This window comes from Crinia signifera, chromosome 7 (assembly GCF_055691185.1).
Source record: "Crinia signifera chromosome 7, ASM5569118v1, whole genome shotgun sequence".
In the NCBI taxonomy this organism is placed as follows: Eukaryota; Metazoa; Chordata; class Amphibia; order Anura; family Myobatrachidae; genus Crinia; species Crinia signifera.
Genome location: NC_139223.1, coordinates 35,398,421 through 35,415,163, shown reverse-complemented (window position 1 = coordinate 35,415,163; position 16,743 = coordinate 35,398,421).

Below are 16,743 nucleotides of genomic sequence, written 5' to 3'. Positions count from 1 at the left end.
TCTTACCTGAGCTTGTGCATTCAGTCTTTGTGTAATACAGCTGCCCAGAAATGGGTAATTCTGCCCCAAACCTTCAGAATACCCTCTGTTACAAGCTGAGAACCTGTCACATGGCAGCTGGAGAAAGGCCTATTAAAAACATTTCTGGACCACCACCACAACAACACACACACATATTTATAGATCATAGACACATTCGCAGAGGCCCCTAGAAATATGAAGTGTATGTTCTTCTGTTGCACTAGAGTAACCCCGAATGGTCAACATAAACCTTTTATTGGTGTCTGCTCCTTGCTTACGTGTGACACTTCATGTCTCTGTAGGGTTGGTTTCTGCAGGGAGATGCGTCATTTCTCCCTGTGGGAGGTCTGTGCCTACAATTACGGTATGTACTTGCTGTTTGTTTAATTGAGGAATGCTAAATATGAATCTTCCTTCTGGCGTTTTTGTGTGTCGCAGGTGGACTAGCTCTAGAAGTTTGCCATGCCTGCATTTGCCTTCTGTGGGAGTTATACAGTTTCTTACCCCTGAAACCTATCTGTTCACTAGCAACCGGCAACACAATGGGTTTCCCTGCAACGCAAGTCTGTTTTGTAGGTGCTGGTTAATGTTGCTAGTGGTGCAGCTTTAAGAGATGCGTACAGATCTAATTAAGTTTCCTTTTGTATTTCTGCCTTGCCCATTGCTGTGTGTCATCAGTTTGGATTGTAAGGATTGGTAATTGTTTCTTCAGACACACAACACATTTCTGAACACTGACCAATGGAGTTGCTGCCTTTTCCCCAAATTTCCAGTAGTAGATCATGTGGAAATGCTGTACTGGTTTCCCCTCTGTTATGTGCTTACAGAGATATCCGCTATTGCGTTTCAGAGCCCTTTCTATTGACACTGCCGAATTCTACATTTTCTCCACCCCTAACTTAAGATATAAACCGCTGCAGGACTTGGCTTGTGTCTAATGATAGGTGCAATATGCTGTTGGTAAGTTACCGACTCTGGAAAGATTGCGTATGTAGGCCTTTGTTTAAAAAAAACAACCAAAAAAAAACAGGATGTGCTTTGTTTCTGTATGAAACCATGTGTACTGTGATCAGTCTACTAAAGTGGTCTTTGTGATTGGAGTACACTATTTCTTGGTAATATCGCTTGGTAAATGCACTAGGTTGGTTAGGCTACTTATGTTTTAGACCTCTACAGTACTGGAAACAAAAAATCGGGTCAGAAAGGTCTACAACCAGCTCCGTCTTGGCGATTTTTGAAGTGTTGAATCCATGAAAATATATATAAATAAATGAAGTACCCGCACCTCAGAACATGGTTTGCTACTGATATTAGGGCTGCTACAATGTATGTTGTAAACCTTTGACTGATTGCACAATATGCATTCATCACTTTTTTTGGGGGGGGGGTGCACTTTTGCACCATGTTCTCCATATGCAAGATTATAGTTTGTTCACAGGCTTTTCTGCTGTTTTCAGGGTCTGGTGTCACCCAATAGACTCAATTGTAGTGGTAAACAGGTACAGGGGGTCATAGGCCCATGGTAATGTGATTCAAAGAGGTATTGTATTTCTCTATACATGCAAATTAACATAGGGCAGTGATGGCTAACCTTGACACTTCAGCTGAACTACACATCCCAGTATGCCCTGCTACAGTTTTACTATTTGGCCATGTTAAAACTGATGCATGGTATGCCGGGATGTGTAGTTCAACAGCTGGAGTGTCAAGATTAGCCATGTCTTGTATAGGCTGTAATGTCTCCCTAACCTTGCCAACAAATTCTTATCAGAGGCTGGTCATGTGTTTGATGCATGAAAAGCCCCCGCCACATAGAGGAGACAGTAATTGTACACAAATACTTATGAGAATTCGACCGACCAACTCATTAGTTGGTGATTCTGTGGTGTCCCTGGATACTAATGTATTGATAGGCTGCATTCTCATGGCTATTCAGCCTGCAAGATGGCCGCATCTACTACGATGATTGGTCAGGCTCCTCCCTATAGCTTGGTCAGTACTTATTCACCCTCTTCTGTATGTACATTACAGAATAAAGTTATTTGCTTTTAAAACCCATCCTTTGGTGTTTTCAGCCTGCAGAATCCAGAGGAGTGCATATTCTAGATCCTGATATAAATATATATAAAGTTTGTTCAAAGAAAAAAAAAAAATCCTTTTCTCTGATAAAATTTGTATGTCGTTTCTTTTTGTTCTATAATTTAAAAACATTTCTTCTGTAAAGTTATCTGTAAATTAAATGTATTTCTACAATTTTAAGAAGTAAAATTGTAAATAGGTGTGTGGTTTTTATTTTTGCTTTCTCCTCTGTGCTTACTGGTGTGTTGCCATTGTATAAAAGTGTATGCATTGGGGATTTGGACAAGTTGCTTTTGCCTAAACATAATGAAAGCCATTATGGGCCTGCTTCAGGGTTGGACACGAACAGTGTTGCAGCTACGTGTTTGTCACTTTTTTCATGTCTCTCTTATGGAGAGACCCACCGCAGGATTCACAGATCTGCCGTTTGCCTGCTGAGACACAACCTCTGACCAACTATAGATGCTCAGAATGTCTGTCCTCACTAAGGGCCGGATGCAGTAAGCTTCAAAAGTGATAAAATAGAGAGTGATAAACAGCCAGCCAATCAGCTCCTGCCTGAAATTTTTCAAACACAGCCTGTGACATGACAGGTATGAGCTGATTGGCTGGTTGTTTATCACTCTCCATTTTATCACAATCCGGCATTCTAACTATCTTGATGTCCTGACAGTTAGAATATGGTCTGTTTTTTGTTCCTTCTCACAGGAACAATGTACTGACTGTTGAGTTTCGGAAAGTCTGCAAATCAGTGAAGATTGCTATGGCTCGTCAAGAAATGGCTGCAAATTCGACAATCCGTTGCAGACAAAACAGGTCCGACTTGTTTTAAGGTCTGTTCTGTTTTGTCAGAAAATGCCTTCAATGCTGTTGCTAAAGGCAGCATTGCATAAGCATTGCAGACTCTAGTTGAACGTTTATATCAGTCCCTGCCCCAGTGGAGCTTACAATCTATATTCCACACACATATTATTATAATTTTATTTATAAGGTGCCACAAGTGTTTCGCAGCGCCGTACAAAGGAACAATACAAGGAGACAAAGCTTGGCATAATATTGAATAAATAACAAGAATACAGTACAAACAAAGAGCGCCACAGTTCGATACACATTACAGCTTGGATATACCGTATATACTCGAGTATAAGTCGACCCGAATATAAGCCGAGGCACCTAATTTTACAACAAAAAAAACTGGGAAAACTTATTGACTCAAGTGGGACCCTCACTCGAGTATAAGCCGAGGGGGGGATTTTTCAGCATAAAAAATGTTCTGAAAAAGTAGGCTTATACTCGAGTATATATGGTAAGTAGTGAAGACTCAATCAACATACAACTAGAGGCTAGATGCCAATGATGGAGATGATTATGCGGACAAAGATGGTCACTGAGTGTTGTAGTATAGGAGAGCTGTGAGTGACATGAGAAGAGGGCTTTGACAACAGGAGGGAAGAGGGCCCTGCTCAGAGGAGCTTACAATCTAGTAGGAAGGGGAGACAGACAGATTACAAGAGGTGCAAGCAAAAGGGTGGTGGTTAGATAGCAGGATGTAAACAGGCAAGGGGTCGGAGAACCATCTGGTTTATGCATTGGAAGGGTATGCTTTGATGAATAGGTGAGTTTTCAGTGCCCGTTTGAAGCTTTGCAAGGTCGGGAGAGTCTAATGGAGCGAGGGAGTGCGTTCCACTGAAGGGGTGCAGCACGGGCAAAGTCCTGTACTCTAGCATGGGAAGCAGTGATCAGGGTGGAGGAGAGACGACAGTCGTCAGCCGACCGTAGAGGGCGGGAGGATGTATGAATGGAGATGAGGTTAGAGATATATGGAGCAATGGAATTAGAGATGGCCCTGTATGTGAGTGTGAGGTGTTTGAAGAGGATTCTGTAGGGGAATGGAAGCCAGTGCAGATTTTGTTGAAGGGGAGTGGCAGAATTACAGCGGCGGGAGAGGAAGATAAGCCTGGCTGCAGAGTTGAGGACAGATTGGAGAGGAGTCGGTTGGGATTGAGCGAGGCCGGTGAGGAGAACATTGCAGTAGTCGAGCCGTGAGATGACCAATGAGTGGATGATCAGCTTCGTTGCACTCTGTGAGAGAAAGGGCCTGATGCGAGCAATGTTGCGTAACTGGAAACGGCAAGAATGGGCCAGGGCTTGGATGTGGGGTGCAAAGGAGAGGGAGGAGTCAAGAGTGACACCCAGGCAGCGGAGTTGGGGAACGGGGGAGATGATGGTGTTGTTAACAGTGATAGAGATATTAGTAGGGGGCATAGCTCTGGGTGGGGGAAAGATAATGAGTTCGGTTTTGTCCATATTCAGCTTCAGAAATCGCTCAGACATCCAGGTGGAGATGGCAGAGAGGCAGTTGGAAACCTGAGAGAAAACAGTGGGGGACAGATCAGGAGAGGAGAGGTAGATTCGGGTGTCATCCGCATAGAGGTGATATTGGAGGCCAAAGGAGTTAATGAGTGCACCCAGAGAGGAGGTGTACAGAGAGAACAGAAGGGGGCCAAGGACGGAACCCTGAGGGATATATTCTAGACCATATTCTAGAGTTAAATGTGTTGGAAGCCAATTGACCTACCAGTATATTTTTGGATTGTGGCAGGAAATCCGAGTACCCGGAGTAAACCCAAACAAGCACGGCGAGAATATACAAACTCCACACAGTTAGGACCATGGTGCGTATTAAACCCATGACCTCAGCGGTGTGAGGCAGTAATGCTAACCACTACACAGTCCGTGACGCCCTATGACCGTCCAGTTGCAAGACCGCACCACTTGCACAGTAGAAAAAAAACTTTGGTCCTTTGCGAAAGAATTGAAGTTGTGTCCACCACGGAATCAGGCCCTGTGTTAATCTGGTTACACGCTGTGTGTACCCAGCAACATCACGGCTGACGGAGAAGCTGGCAACGTGCCATTCAATTGCTTATGCTGTGAGTGACGAGCGGCAGTCATACTGGTCAGTGCTAGCAATGATGGGGATTTGTGTTAGTGGTGTGGTGGGTACACACTGGATAATGTGCGCTGACCACCGATGAGCGCATTTCCAGTATTAAACTGGAAAAGAAAACTTTTTTTTTGGTATTGGTGCAATTCAAGTGTTTTTCCCCTTGGCTACCACTATATTGTACCCAAAGGAGCAATTCAATTGTTGCTCCGTGTGAGTGTGAAAGCCATGGGGGTTAACATTTCTTTGAGGTAACCAGAAGAAATGTGTGCAAAGTCCAGGCTTTGGGTGGGTATACCCGGACTGTAGATGTATTTAGTTGCTATTCACAGCAGTTTAAAAGGGAAGACTTTAGAACAGTGCCACAGACTACAATACAAACGTCTCATCATATTTATATCCGTGGGATCGCGCATCAGAGCGGTATCGGCCAATTATCCTTAAAAATCACCCAAGCGGCAAAAAAATCGTTCGAGTGAATGGGCACTTTAACATTCAATAATAACCGTATGGTAATACCTGTATAGGGAAATTCATCACTGATGTAATACTGTACTCGGGATCTCTATGAAGTGAATGCTGCTCCTCCTCTGATTTCCTGTGTTGTAGCGGGATCTGCAGTGCAGATGTGACGTGATGGCTGGAGATCACAGGGCTCGAAGATGTTATGCAAGGTCACTGCCGGGCTCTTTTTTCAGTGGCAACGCTAATCTGTGACTGCAAAATATTTAAACTCGTGGACTTACTGCAATGTATCAGTGTGCTTTTGTACGTTATTCTAAAGTTGGGTACGCATTAGTCACCGCTGCAAACGATATGTTGCCACTCAAGATTTCCCTGGACAAAGGATATAGTGCAAACACACCGCGCGATTTTACAAGAGATATCTTCAACGGTCACATCCTTGAGTGGGCTGTAGTTGAGGAGATCTTCAGATTGACCTTGATGTACGCGAATGACCTCTGTTGAGGATATCGTCCGTACTCATTAGATGATATACAGAATAATGTTATAACTGGTCATTGTCATACGTATAATTGAAAATATCGTCTAGAGCAGTGGTTTTCAAACGGTGGGTCCTGACCATCCCGGCATGGGGCCGCAACTCCCTGTCGCTTACCACCAGGCTAATGATTTCTCTGATCACCCAGCCAGTGATTCAAGCAGTCCTGGCACTCGCGGGGACTGGGGCTTCTGCACTGTAGGAAACTTACAGATAAAGACAGCAGTTGGACTTAAGAGCGGCCAGCTCTCCGAAAGCAGATGTAATGCTCTGCAGATGCATAACGATGTACAATTCTGATTTACCTGTCGGAGAGACGAGGACTAAGTTCATGCTCCAGCTGAAGATATGCCCAGTAGAACTTTGCAGTTCTGCTTCAATTTAATCTCACTTTGATAAATAGGCGCTTTGGTGTATTATGCACACAGCTAGACTATGGATATAGCCTTGTTAACAGTGGCATATGCATAATGGATGCAGTGCGCAAAGGCCCCAAGTCCAGGGGGACCCACACTGCAAATGCTGCTCCCTTCTTTTTTTAATATCTCTTAAAAGTCCTGTGATGCTGGGAACAGGGCAGTGGAAATTTCCAGAATAATTGCTCTGAATCTCACTTAAAACGCCCCTGCTTGTTAATGATATTTGAATTCAATTGCCCCTCTCACTAGCTTGCCTTAGGTGAGGTGGACTTGACCTCTAACTTACTTTATTCTCTCTCACAGTTTAACAACAGTGTTTTGTGAAATAATAGCACAATTACCTGTTTTTTTACCCATCTATACTTGTGCATTTGATATATTTCACTGATGCTAAATCTGTAATTTGCTGCCACCTAGTGGTACTTTTGCCCAAATGCCTTATTCGTTAGTTAAGCAGCACATTTCTCATTTTTAGTGTGATACAAATCTACGCAACATTCACTCAATATAATTCCTGGTATCTTTTAGCAGAGGAAAGTTTGACAACGCGCCTCATATATATTGATATGAATATTCGGTACTTGTTTAGTTTTACGGCGGCAGATATATCGCACCGAGTCCCGTGAGGGGATGCGGATTACTTTACATGTATTCCGGGCCGAGCCCCGCGAGCCCCGCAAGAGGACACAGAATACATGTAAAGTAATCCGCGGGGCTTGCCACACTATATAACATCAACTCTATGCGTAGTGGATAGTGGGGTTATGAACCGGTACAAAATCGCATCGCATGCGATTTATCTGCCGCTGTGAAACTAAACAAGTACCGAATATTCTTGTTAAAAAATACAAATTGATTTGGTTCCTCTAGTCACATCACCAAAATTGAGTCCCACGTGTCGGTGTGATATATTTAGACACATGGCCCCCTAGACGCACAGAGGGGTGGAAGAAAGTAACCAAACAATCGGGCGCACAACAAATTTAGCTACTTTCAATGTTAATTGATAAATACATAAGTGTCACCTGCTGCTCCCAATTGGGGACCTCTGTGTACCCCAAAAGCAAACAAATTTACACAGAATATCTTGAGGATATTTAGAGAGCGCACATGTGACACTACACTTTCTAATAAATTTATTTATACATTATATACATGATAATCACAATAATAAAACAATTATTAATAAAAAATAGATATATAAAAACACAGTAGACAAATGAACAACAGCCTTTCTGAGACAATAACAGATTCTAATTAGCACAATTAGCCATTTTCTTATATTAAGTCAGGAAATTCCAAGAAGGCACAGAAGGTAACCACACGCCGGCGTTTTTAGCAGGCTGTAATGGATGAGTAGTAGCCAGATAGGCCGTTTGAGCTGTCTAGTGAGTTTGTCTTTCCAATGTACCCGACTCAATGGTGCTGTATATCTTTGTAGTTTTGTTGCCACCTCAAGTCGCCTCTCTATTATTTTTTGTGATCCATTCCACAGTAGCGATTTCTGTGTGTAAGACAGGACCAAATCACTGGAGATTCAATAGAGGGTAGCGGCATATAGCGGCTGCTGTCCAGATACCAGACCGCAGTTGGAGTCCAGCTCACTGCGTCCTTGAGCCGTCCGCACACACTCGGCTGGGGATGGACACTCATCGGAGAACAGTCTTCCGTCCGATGGCTGATGTAAATCGACCCTCTCCGCGACGGTTACCTGCCAGTCCACCACACACCGGCTGAGTGGACAATGGGTCCCGTGTCCTTTACAATGCGCTGAAGAGAGAGGACGCTTGGAGGCAAAAGGTTCCGCTTTGGTAGAAAGGTTCCACTATCACCACAGGTTTCAATGCCTGTCACAGGAGATATCTTGACGCGTGTCTCCGTCTTTACAAGTGACGGTTTCCTCAGAAGATTGCCTCCTAAGTAGCTTAAGGTTTATATAGCTAGAAGTGTCACAATGGCAAGTTTTCTGTTTGTTTGTTTCTGTATGTTTTCAAAAACTAAAGGGTCACATAGTCTTAGGTAGGGATGAGTGAGTGGATTAGGGGATTCAGGATACCCCCCAATCCGAACTGTTTACCATTACCAAGCCTGTTTGGGATTTCTTGTCCAGGCTCGGAGTGTGGGTCTTGGGACCTCGTGAGATCTCCCTGTTGGATATCGCGGGACCTGGATGCTATATAAATGCGGGCCGGTGCCGCCATTTCCTCACTCAAGCTTAGGCGAGGAAATGTGCTGTGCGCTGCTGTCCAGTGATACTGCTGCCGTTAATGTCCAGTCCAGTGATACGGCCTTTAAAGTTACGTGATAGTGCTCCGTACAGTCCAGAGATACTGCTGCCGTTAATGTCCAGTCCAGTGATCCTGCTTTATAAGTCCACTCCAGAGATACTGCCATTAAAGTCCAGTGATACTGCAGTTAAATTCCAGTCCAGTGATACTGCTGCCGTTAATATCCAGTCCAGTGATAGTGCTGTATCCAGTCCAGTGATACTGCTGCAGTTCCAGTCCAGTGATAGTGTTATATACAAGTCCAGTCCATTGGTACTGCCATTAAAGTCCAGTCCAATGATACTGCTGCATAAGTACAGTCCAGTGGTTCTGCCGATAAAGGGCCTGATTCAGATCAATTCGGCACTGCGTGCATTCGAACGCAGTACCTATGTTGAGCGTCTGCGCATGCGCAGGTTGGTATCTGCGCATGTGCAGGCGTATGGTGCGTGCACCCACGGCGACCTTTCGGGTCGCCGGGTGCACACACCCATGCCGGCGGGGGGCGCCGGGCTGCCCCATTACCATATTCCATGGGCATTGCCATGAGAATGCTGGGCGTTCTCATGGTAATGAGGCAGTGACGCGGGTGTGGGGGGCGGGTAGCTGACATCATCGGATGTCAGCTGCCCACCTATATCCACGCCAGCGTGCACGCAAATGTAAGTAACTGAAAAGTCACTTATATATGCGTGCACGCTAAACCTCATTCGATGGTCGGTGACCATCGAATGATATGGGCGGTTACCCGAGCCAGGCGAATGGATGTTTATGCAAAACATCCATTCACAGCTGTTCGGGTGAAGCCGCACTTTGAGGGGGCGGCGGGGGGGCGCTCGTTCGCCGGGCGGGGTTTGGTGGACTCGCAAGGCTGCGGATTCGCAGCCTTGCGAATCAACCTGAATAACCCTCAAAGTCCATTAGTACTGCCATTTAAGTACAGTCCAGTGATGCTGCTGCTTAAGTCCAGTCCAGTGGTACTGCCAATAAAGTCCAGTGATACTGCTGCAGTGCCAGTCCAGTCAGGGCCAGATTAACAATGGGGCGGATAGAGCTGCAGCTTCAGGCCTCTACATAAAAATAGGGCCATGACAACATAATAATCTCCAGCTGGTCACATGGTCGGCCATTATCATAAGTATTAAAATTGCATTCCTATTTTACACATTTATGCAATTTTTGTACTTTTATATATTTAGGGAGACATTGGGGCGTATAGTGTGTATGGGTTCTATATGGCATTGTCCTCCTCTCCTCCACATATCATAATAGGCCCTTGAACATTTTCAGCTCCAGGCCCATAAAACCCTTAATCTGGCCCTGAGTCCAGTGATAGTGTTATATATAAGTCCAGTCCAGTGATAGTGTTATATATAAGTCCAGTCCAGTGATACTGGTGCATAATTCCACTCCAGAAAGATAACGGAGAACCAGAATTTGGAGGATAAAAGAGTGTAAGAAGAACAAGAACCACTTCCTCCTATTGCTGAAGCTGCTGCCACTAGTCATGACATAGAGGATGAAATACCATCAACGTCGTCTGCCAAGGCCGATGCCCAATGTTATCGTAGAGGGCATGTAAAATCCAAAAAGTTCGGTAACACGAAGAAAAATAAATGTAAATCGTTTGCGGAGAAACGTAAGTTTGCCAGTATGCCATTTACAACACGGAGTGGCAAACCTTGGCCTGTGTTCATGACTGGTGGTTCAGCATCACACGACGATCTAAGCCCTCCTCCTCCCCCCCCCCCCCCCCCGCTAGAAAATTTAAGAGAGTTAAGCTGTCATCAAAAACACATTAAACAACTGTGCCTTCTAAAAACATAGTAACACACATCCCCAAGGAGAGGACAAGTGTGTTGTTGGTTGCGATGCCTGATCTTTCCATCACTGTAACGGCAGAAGTAGCTTGTTCCACTATTTCATGCCCTCTGCATATGCTGGAAGGAGTACAATTGTCTCGCCATATGTAGCTTATGTAAAGCTGCAATTGCAAGGGTAAGGACGTTGGCCACCTAGGGACATCCTCCCTTATGCTAAAGCTCATTCATAAGTCACTGTTTAGTTCAGGAACTGTGGATATGACCATAAGCAGTCCAGGGACACCTAAATCCCTTGATCCTGTTGTATCCAAGCACCTGAAAACCACACCAGCAAGACACTCCTTGTCAATTTCCTCTTCAATCCGGATCGGAGGTAGTCCTGCAGGCCATTCCACCAGCATGACTGACTGCTCTTCTATCCGGGATTCCTCCGTAGGATCCTACAGTGCTACGCCTACTGCTGCAGCTGCTGGGAGTTTATCATCCCAGAGGGGAAGTCGGAACACCACCACTTCTTTCTCTAAGCAATAGGCGGTCCAACAGTCATTTGCAATGAGGATGAAGTACCACTGCAGTGATTCTATGGCAAATCGGATAACTCAGGCCTTGACAGCTATGTTGGTGTTAGACATGCATCTTGTGTCCGCCATTGGTGGAGATTTTGGATGGGAGGTATTGTGTCCCCAGTACCAAATCCCATCTAGATTCCACTAGACGGGCGATACCGAGGATGTACGGAGAGGTCCGAAAAAGTCTTGGTGCCCGGAAAAATGCGGTTGTACCCACTGTTCACTTTACCACGGACAAGTGGTACTGGGCAAACTAAGGACTATACAATACCGCCCGTGGATCTGACCGCCTGGCAACCCTGGGGAAGCGGCACTGACACCGCGTGTCCCCCACAGCAGCTACCCAAGCCTGCTGGAAAGTCCGGCAGCATCGGGCAGTGAACAATCTGAAGCCGCGCTCACGAGGGATTCCCCAGTACCCTCCAGCCTCCCACAACGCAGCCCGCACAGCTACTCTATTGAACAGGTGTAGACACAGGACGCTACCTCACGCAGCCTCCAGCCCGTATAGAGGACATCTCTAGTGCCACAAGTGTGTACGCTGTACACAGGCAGGTACCACCTTCTCCCGCATCACCCGCCACCCCTCCTAATCTGCCTCACCTACCCCTGTGTTCCCTCTCATCCCCCTCTTCTTCTCCCCCGTTTTTTTCATTTTTTTCATTTATTTCTATTAACCTCCTGTCTACCTGATAAAACTACCCCTCAGTGGGGAATACTCATCCAGGTACAGTACCCACGACTCACCCTGCATTGGAAACTATCCAGGCAGGGGAATCCGGGGGTCTGCCCTGACAGCAGTCTCCCCACCTCATCTGCTCTGGTGACACACTCCTCTTGTTGCGCCAAAGTAAGCCCGCTCACCCGCCATACCTCCGAGGTCCGCCGATAAACTGACGGTAACCGGCCCAGGGCGTATGAAGGTCCTGTGAGAAAAGGGGGACCTCTCTCACGGAACAGTATTCCACCCTGAACCCACAGGTATACAAGGCTGGGCAGCAGCCGCTTACGATAGAGGAACACCTAGAGCAGTTTTCACTACTCACCTCTGACCCGATACCCTACAAGGGTGGCAATATCCCCCACAATACCCAAAAAAGCCCACTCTTACCAAGTGGCAGCTGACAGTAGGAGCAGATCACCTGCTAGGGGGGAAAAGGAGACTTTCCTACCTTGAACCAGACTCTCCCTCCTGTTATGGGTATATAAAGTCGGTGGGACCACCCACACCTTTTGGGCTGACCGGGACCCCGATCTTAACTCCCACCCCACTCTCATCCCCATCTGCCTCTTTCCTGTACCTACCCTCCCTTCCCCTTCCCCTTACCCCATCCCTCTCTCCTTGCGGGAGAACTATCAAGGGAGTTTATACTGCTACCTTTTTCCTGTCATTTAGATGTATTGTTCTTTAAATTGAAAGTACCATTTTTTTCTCACAAAGATCACATGTAAACTCAGTAAAGCTTCACTTCTTGAGTTTCTTTTCTGTGCTGGTCTCACGTGAGTTAGTGAGATAAATTGTGTGTCTGTTGAGGAGACTAAATAACCAAATATTCACCCTTCCAAGGATATGTTGGTAACCAGGCCATAGTAGGCCAGCAATTTTTGTCCTCTTGTATGAGTAATACGTAAACCTATTGAAAACACTTGTCTGACATATGGAGTAAATAACAATTCTCTCTGTTTTAGAATGGTATATTGTTGCATTTAGCAAATTGTAAATATCTGCATACATTGTAGTAAATTCCTGCACAAAGGTCAATCCTCTTTGGAACATTATTTTTGCTACAAGAAAAGTACTGTAATACTATGACCTAAACTCAGAAAATACATGCACTGTATTTTCCTCCAGGGAGAAAGGACCCCAAGGGGGTGGTCTTCTGGGCGAAACGGGGAGATTTATGGCTCATGTTGGTAATCTCTGACCTCATTCGCTAGACATAAAGCATGCTTAGTGATTCTTGTTTGGTTTTTCGAATGTACCCATTAAACCCTTGACCCCGCCACCATTATCAAGTCCCCCCTGGAAACGAGGGACTTTTTCAAATAGAGATTCAGCCAACACTGGCAAGTGACAGAGACTCCAATACGTAACCCACCTCAGAAGGGGTTCCAATTCCACCTCAGACTTTGTTTAAATTCGACCTCAGTGGAGGCATCACAGGAGGACTTAGTGCCCCTTGGGCACAGATCTCTAGGTGTTACCTCATTTTGTCTTAATGTTTTGTGTTAATTGTCTGTGAATGTCTGTCTAGAAATTATTTTATTGTATATCTAATAAAAGTTAATTTTTAAAAAAACGCCCAGAACTCACCTTGGGGTGGAACAGTCCACCCTTTAACATAATGTGCGGCTAGTATTTATCTACTTACTCCCCTTCCCTGAGCTAGTACCCTTAATCCCATTCATATTTTCTCATCCCACACAGTCTAGTAACCCCAATTGTATAGGTTACTAGTTAAAATCATTTACTAAGAGTGCCCCAACCAAAAAGAGAGTCGTTCCTTCTTTGTCTTTCCGACTATATGACTGTGACAGCCCACTGGGTAGATGCATCGCCTTCCGCAGCAACAACAGCATCTCCGAAACGGCAGCTCGTTCCAAAGCAGGCTACTCTGTGTGTCACCGGTTTCAGTAAGAGGCACAATGCTGACAACCTCTTAGAGAAACTGTAGGAAATCATCGTGCAATGGCTTACCCCACTTAGACTCTCCAGGGGATTTGTGATATCGGACAATGCCAGTAACATTGTGCGGGCATTACATATGGGCAAAGTCCAACATGTGCCATGTTTTGCCCACAGAATAAATTTGGTGTTGCAGCATTTCCTAAAAAGTAAAAGGGTCGTACAGGAAATGCTTGCGGTGGCGTGCAAAATTGGGGGACACTTTCGTCATTCTGCCACTTCCTGCCGATGACTGGAGTGCCATCAAACCCTCCTGAACCTGCCCTGCCATCACCTCAAACAAGAGGTGGTGACGCGCTGGATCTCCACCTTCTATATGCTGCAGAGGATGGTGGAGCAGCAAAAGGCAATTCAAGCCTACACAGCTACCTATGACATAGGCAAAGGAGAGGGATGCACCTGATTGAAGCGCAGTGGAGACTGATTTCCGTGTTGTGCAAGGTTCTCCAGCCATTTGAACTTGCCCCATGTAAAATCAGTTCCTACACTTTCAGCTTGAGTCAGGTCATTCCCCTGATCAGGCTGTTGCAGAAGCAGCTGGGGAAAGTGAAGGAGGAGCAAAAGCGTTACGATTCCACAAAGCATGTAGGTCTTGTGGATAAAGCCCTTCATACACTTTGCCAGGATATGTGGGTGGTCAGACTAATACATTTTGGCCACTGTAATCGATCCTTGGTTTAAAGCGTATGTTGTGTCTGTTTCTGGCGGACACAAGTCTACAAAGGTGCAAAGACCTGCTGATCAGGAGATTGTCATCTGAAGCTGACCGTGATATGGCAACAGCTCCTCCTTCATTTTCTCCCACATCTGTGGCTGCGAGGAAACAACTAAGATTTCCTACCTAAACTGCTGGCGGTGAGCAGGGCAGGCAGGAGCCAGTTTGGACATCTGGTCCGGACTGAGGGACCTGCCAACAATTGCTGACATGTCTACTTTCGCTGCATACAATGCTGTCACCACTGAAAAAAGTGGTGACGGATTACTTTGGTGACAGCATCCAAGTAGACATGTCAGACAGTCTGTACCTGTACTGGCAGGAAAAAGAGGCAATTTGGAAACCCCTGTACAAACTGGCTCTATTTTACCTAAGTTGTCCCCCTTCCAGTGTGTACTTCAAAAGAATTTTTAGTGCAGCGGGGAACCTGGTCAGTGAGTGAAGTAGGAGGTTACTTCCACAAAATGTGGAGTAGATAATGTTCATCAAAATGAATTATCAATTCTACAATGAAGACCAGCAATTGCCTCCAGAGACTACAGAGGTACCTGTGATTATGGAGTCCAGCGGGGATGAATTGATAATCTGCGAGGGTAAGGATGTACACACTGAAAGGGGTGATGAATCGGAGGATGAGGATGACATCTTGCCTATGCAAAGCAGGTTTGTACAGGAAGAGAGATGAATTGCTTCTTTTTTTTTTGTGGGGACACAAACAAACCAATAATTTCAGCCACAGTCCTGTGGCAGACCCTGTTGCTGAAATGATTGGTTTGTTAAAGACAGTGTGCATGTCCTGTTTACGCAACATAAGGGTGGGTGGAAGGGCCCAAGGACAATTCCACCTGGCACCTCTTTTTTTTGGCATTATGTGCTCCTTTGGGCCTATCCTGTCTGCCGCTACACTAGATGAGCCATGCGTCTTTGCTACACACTTGTGTTGCTTAGCATAGTCATACAGCTACCTTGGTGCAACCTTTTGGCCTAAAAACAAAATTGTGGAGGTGTGAGATGTTCAGAACAGACTAGAAAAAAAAATAATTCTGTGATTTTAGCGTTTTCTATGGTTTAAAAAAAAAAGACAGAAAAAAATACAGATCCAAAACACGAAAGGGCGGGGGGGGGGGGGGGGGGTGGTATGCAGAGAGAGCTTGGAGGACCATATGATTTTTTATTTTTTATTAAATTGGAGGTTGAAGTTTTGCCTAGGGTGCTGAGAAGCCTTACACCGGCCACTTGTAATTGACATTGACAGGAGGGGACAATAATGTCCTATTCAGCTACACAGTGTGGTTGAAATAAAACAAACTCTTCCGGCGCTCCCAACAATTCACATTCCCAAAAGAAAACAGGTTTTCATGAAAATATGCCTTTATTAATTTAATAATATATTACAGACATTTTTATAAAATGAAATCTTTTATAAAAAGTAACATTCAGTGATTCGGGTATGTTTTATATTAGACGTTTACACAGATGACACGTTTATCCTAGTTATTTTGTCTCAAGTAAAATACATAATAACCTCTGGAACTCTTCTGTTTCAATAGCTAAGTTGGAATGTTTGTGGAGTGAGGTCACTATTGCAGGATACACAATTGCCTCCTGGGATTAAGATGTCATCACCGACATAACTGGGACCACCCACATCCTGGACGGTCCTGGAATTTAGGGAAATCGGCAGCATAGTCTGATTTTATTACTCGCTTTGGTCTCTTTATTATATATCAGATTGGGCGTAAGGAGAAATGATTAACCACTGGATGACTAAGTTGGGCCAAATTTAACACATGGAGGGGGGGTATTCAATGCCCTGATGGCAAGCTATCGACAGTGAGAAGTGCCAATAGCTGGCCATCCCTCCCCTTCACTTACTGTTTCCACCTCGCCTGTTCCCTGAAGCGTGGTGCAAACAGCGCGTGTGGCCATTAAAACAGCGGGGCTTGCCACAAAATCTGGTGGAGTTGCTGCATTTGCGGTGAACCTCACCTTTTAAGGGTATCCTCAACGTCCTCTCATGGCAAGGATTTGCCCTTCCATTGAATGCGATGTATTATACGATCCCTAGTGTATCATAGTGTTATAGTGTACGTGCATGGGTGGACTAGTAGTGTATGTTTCCTATGTGGTTTCCACTGTGTGTCCACCTGATTGGCTGCATTCTTAGTGATGTCATTAGTTCCCAGTGAACTAATATTAGCAGGAAGAAGGCAA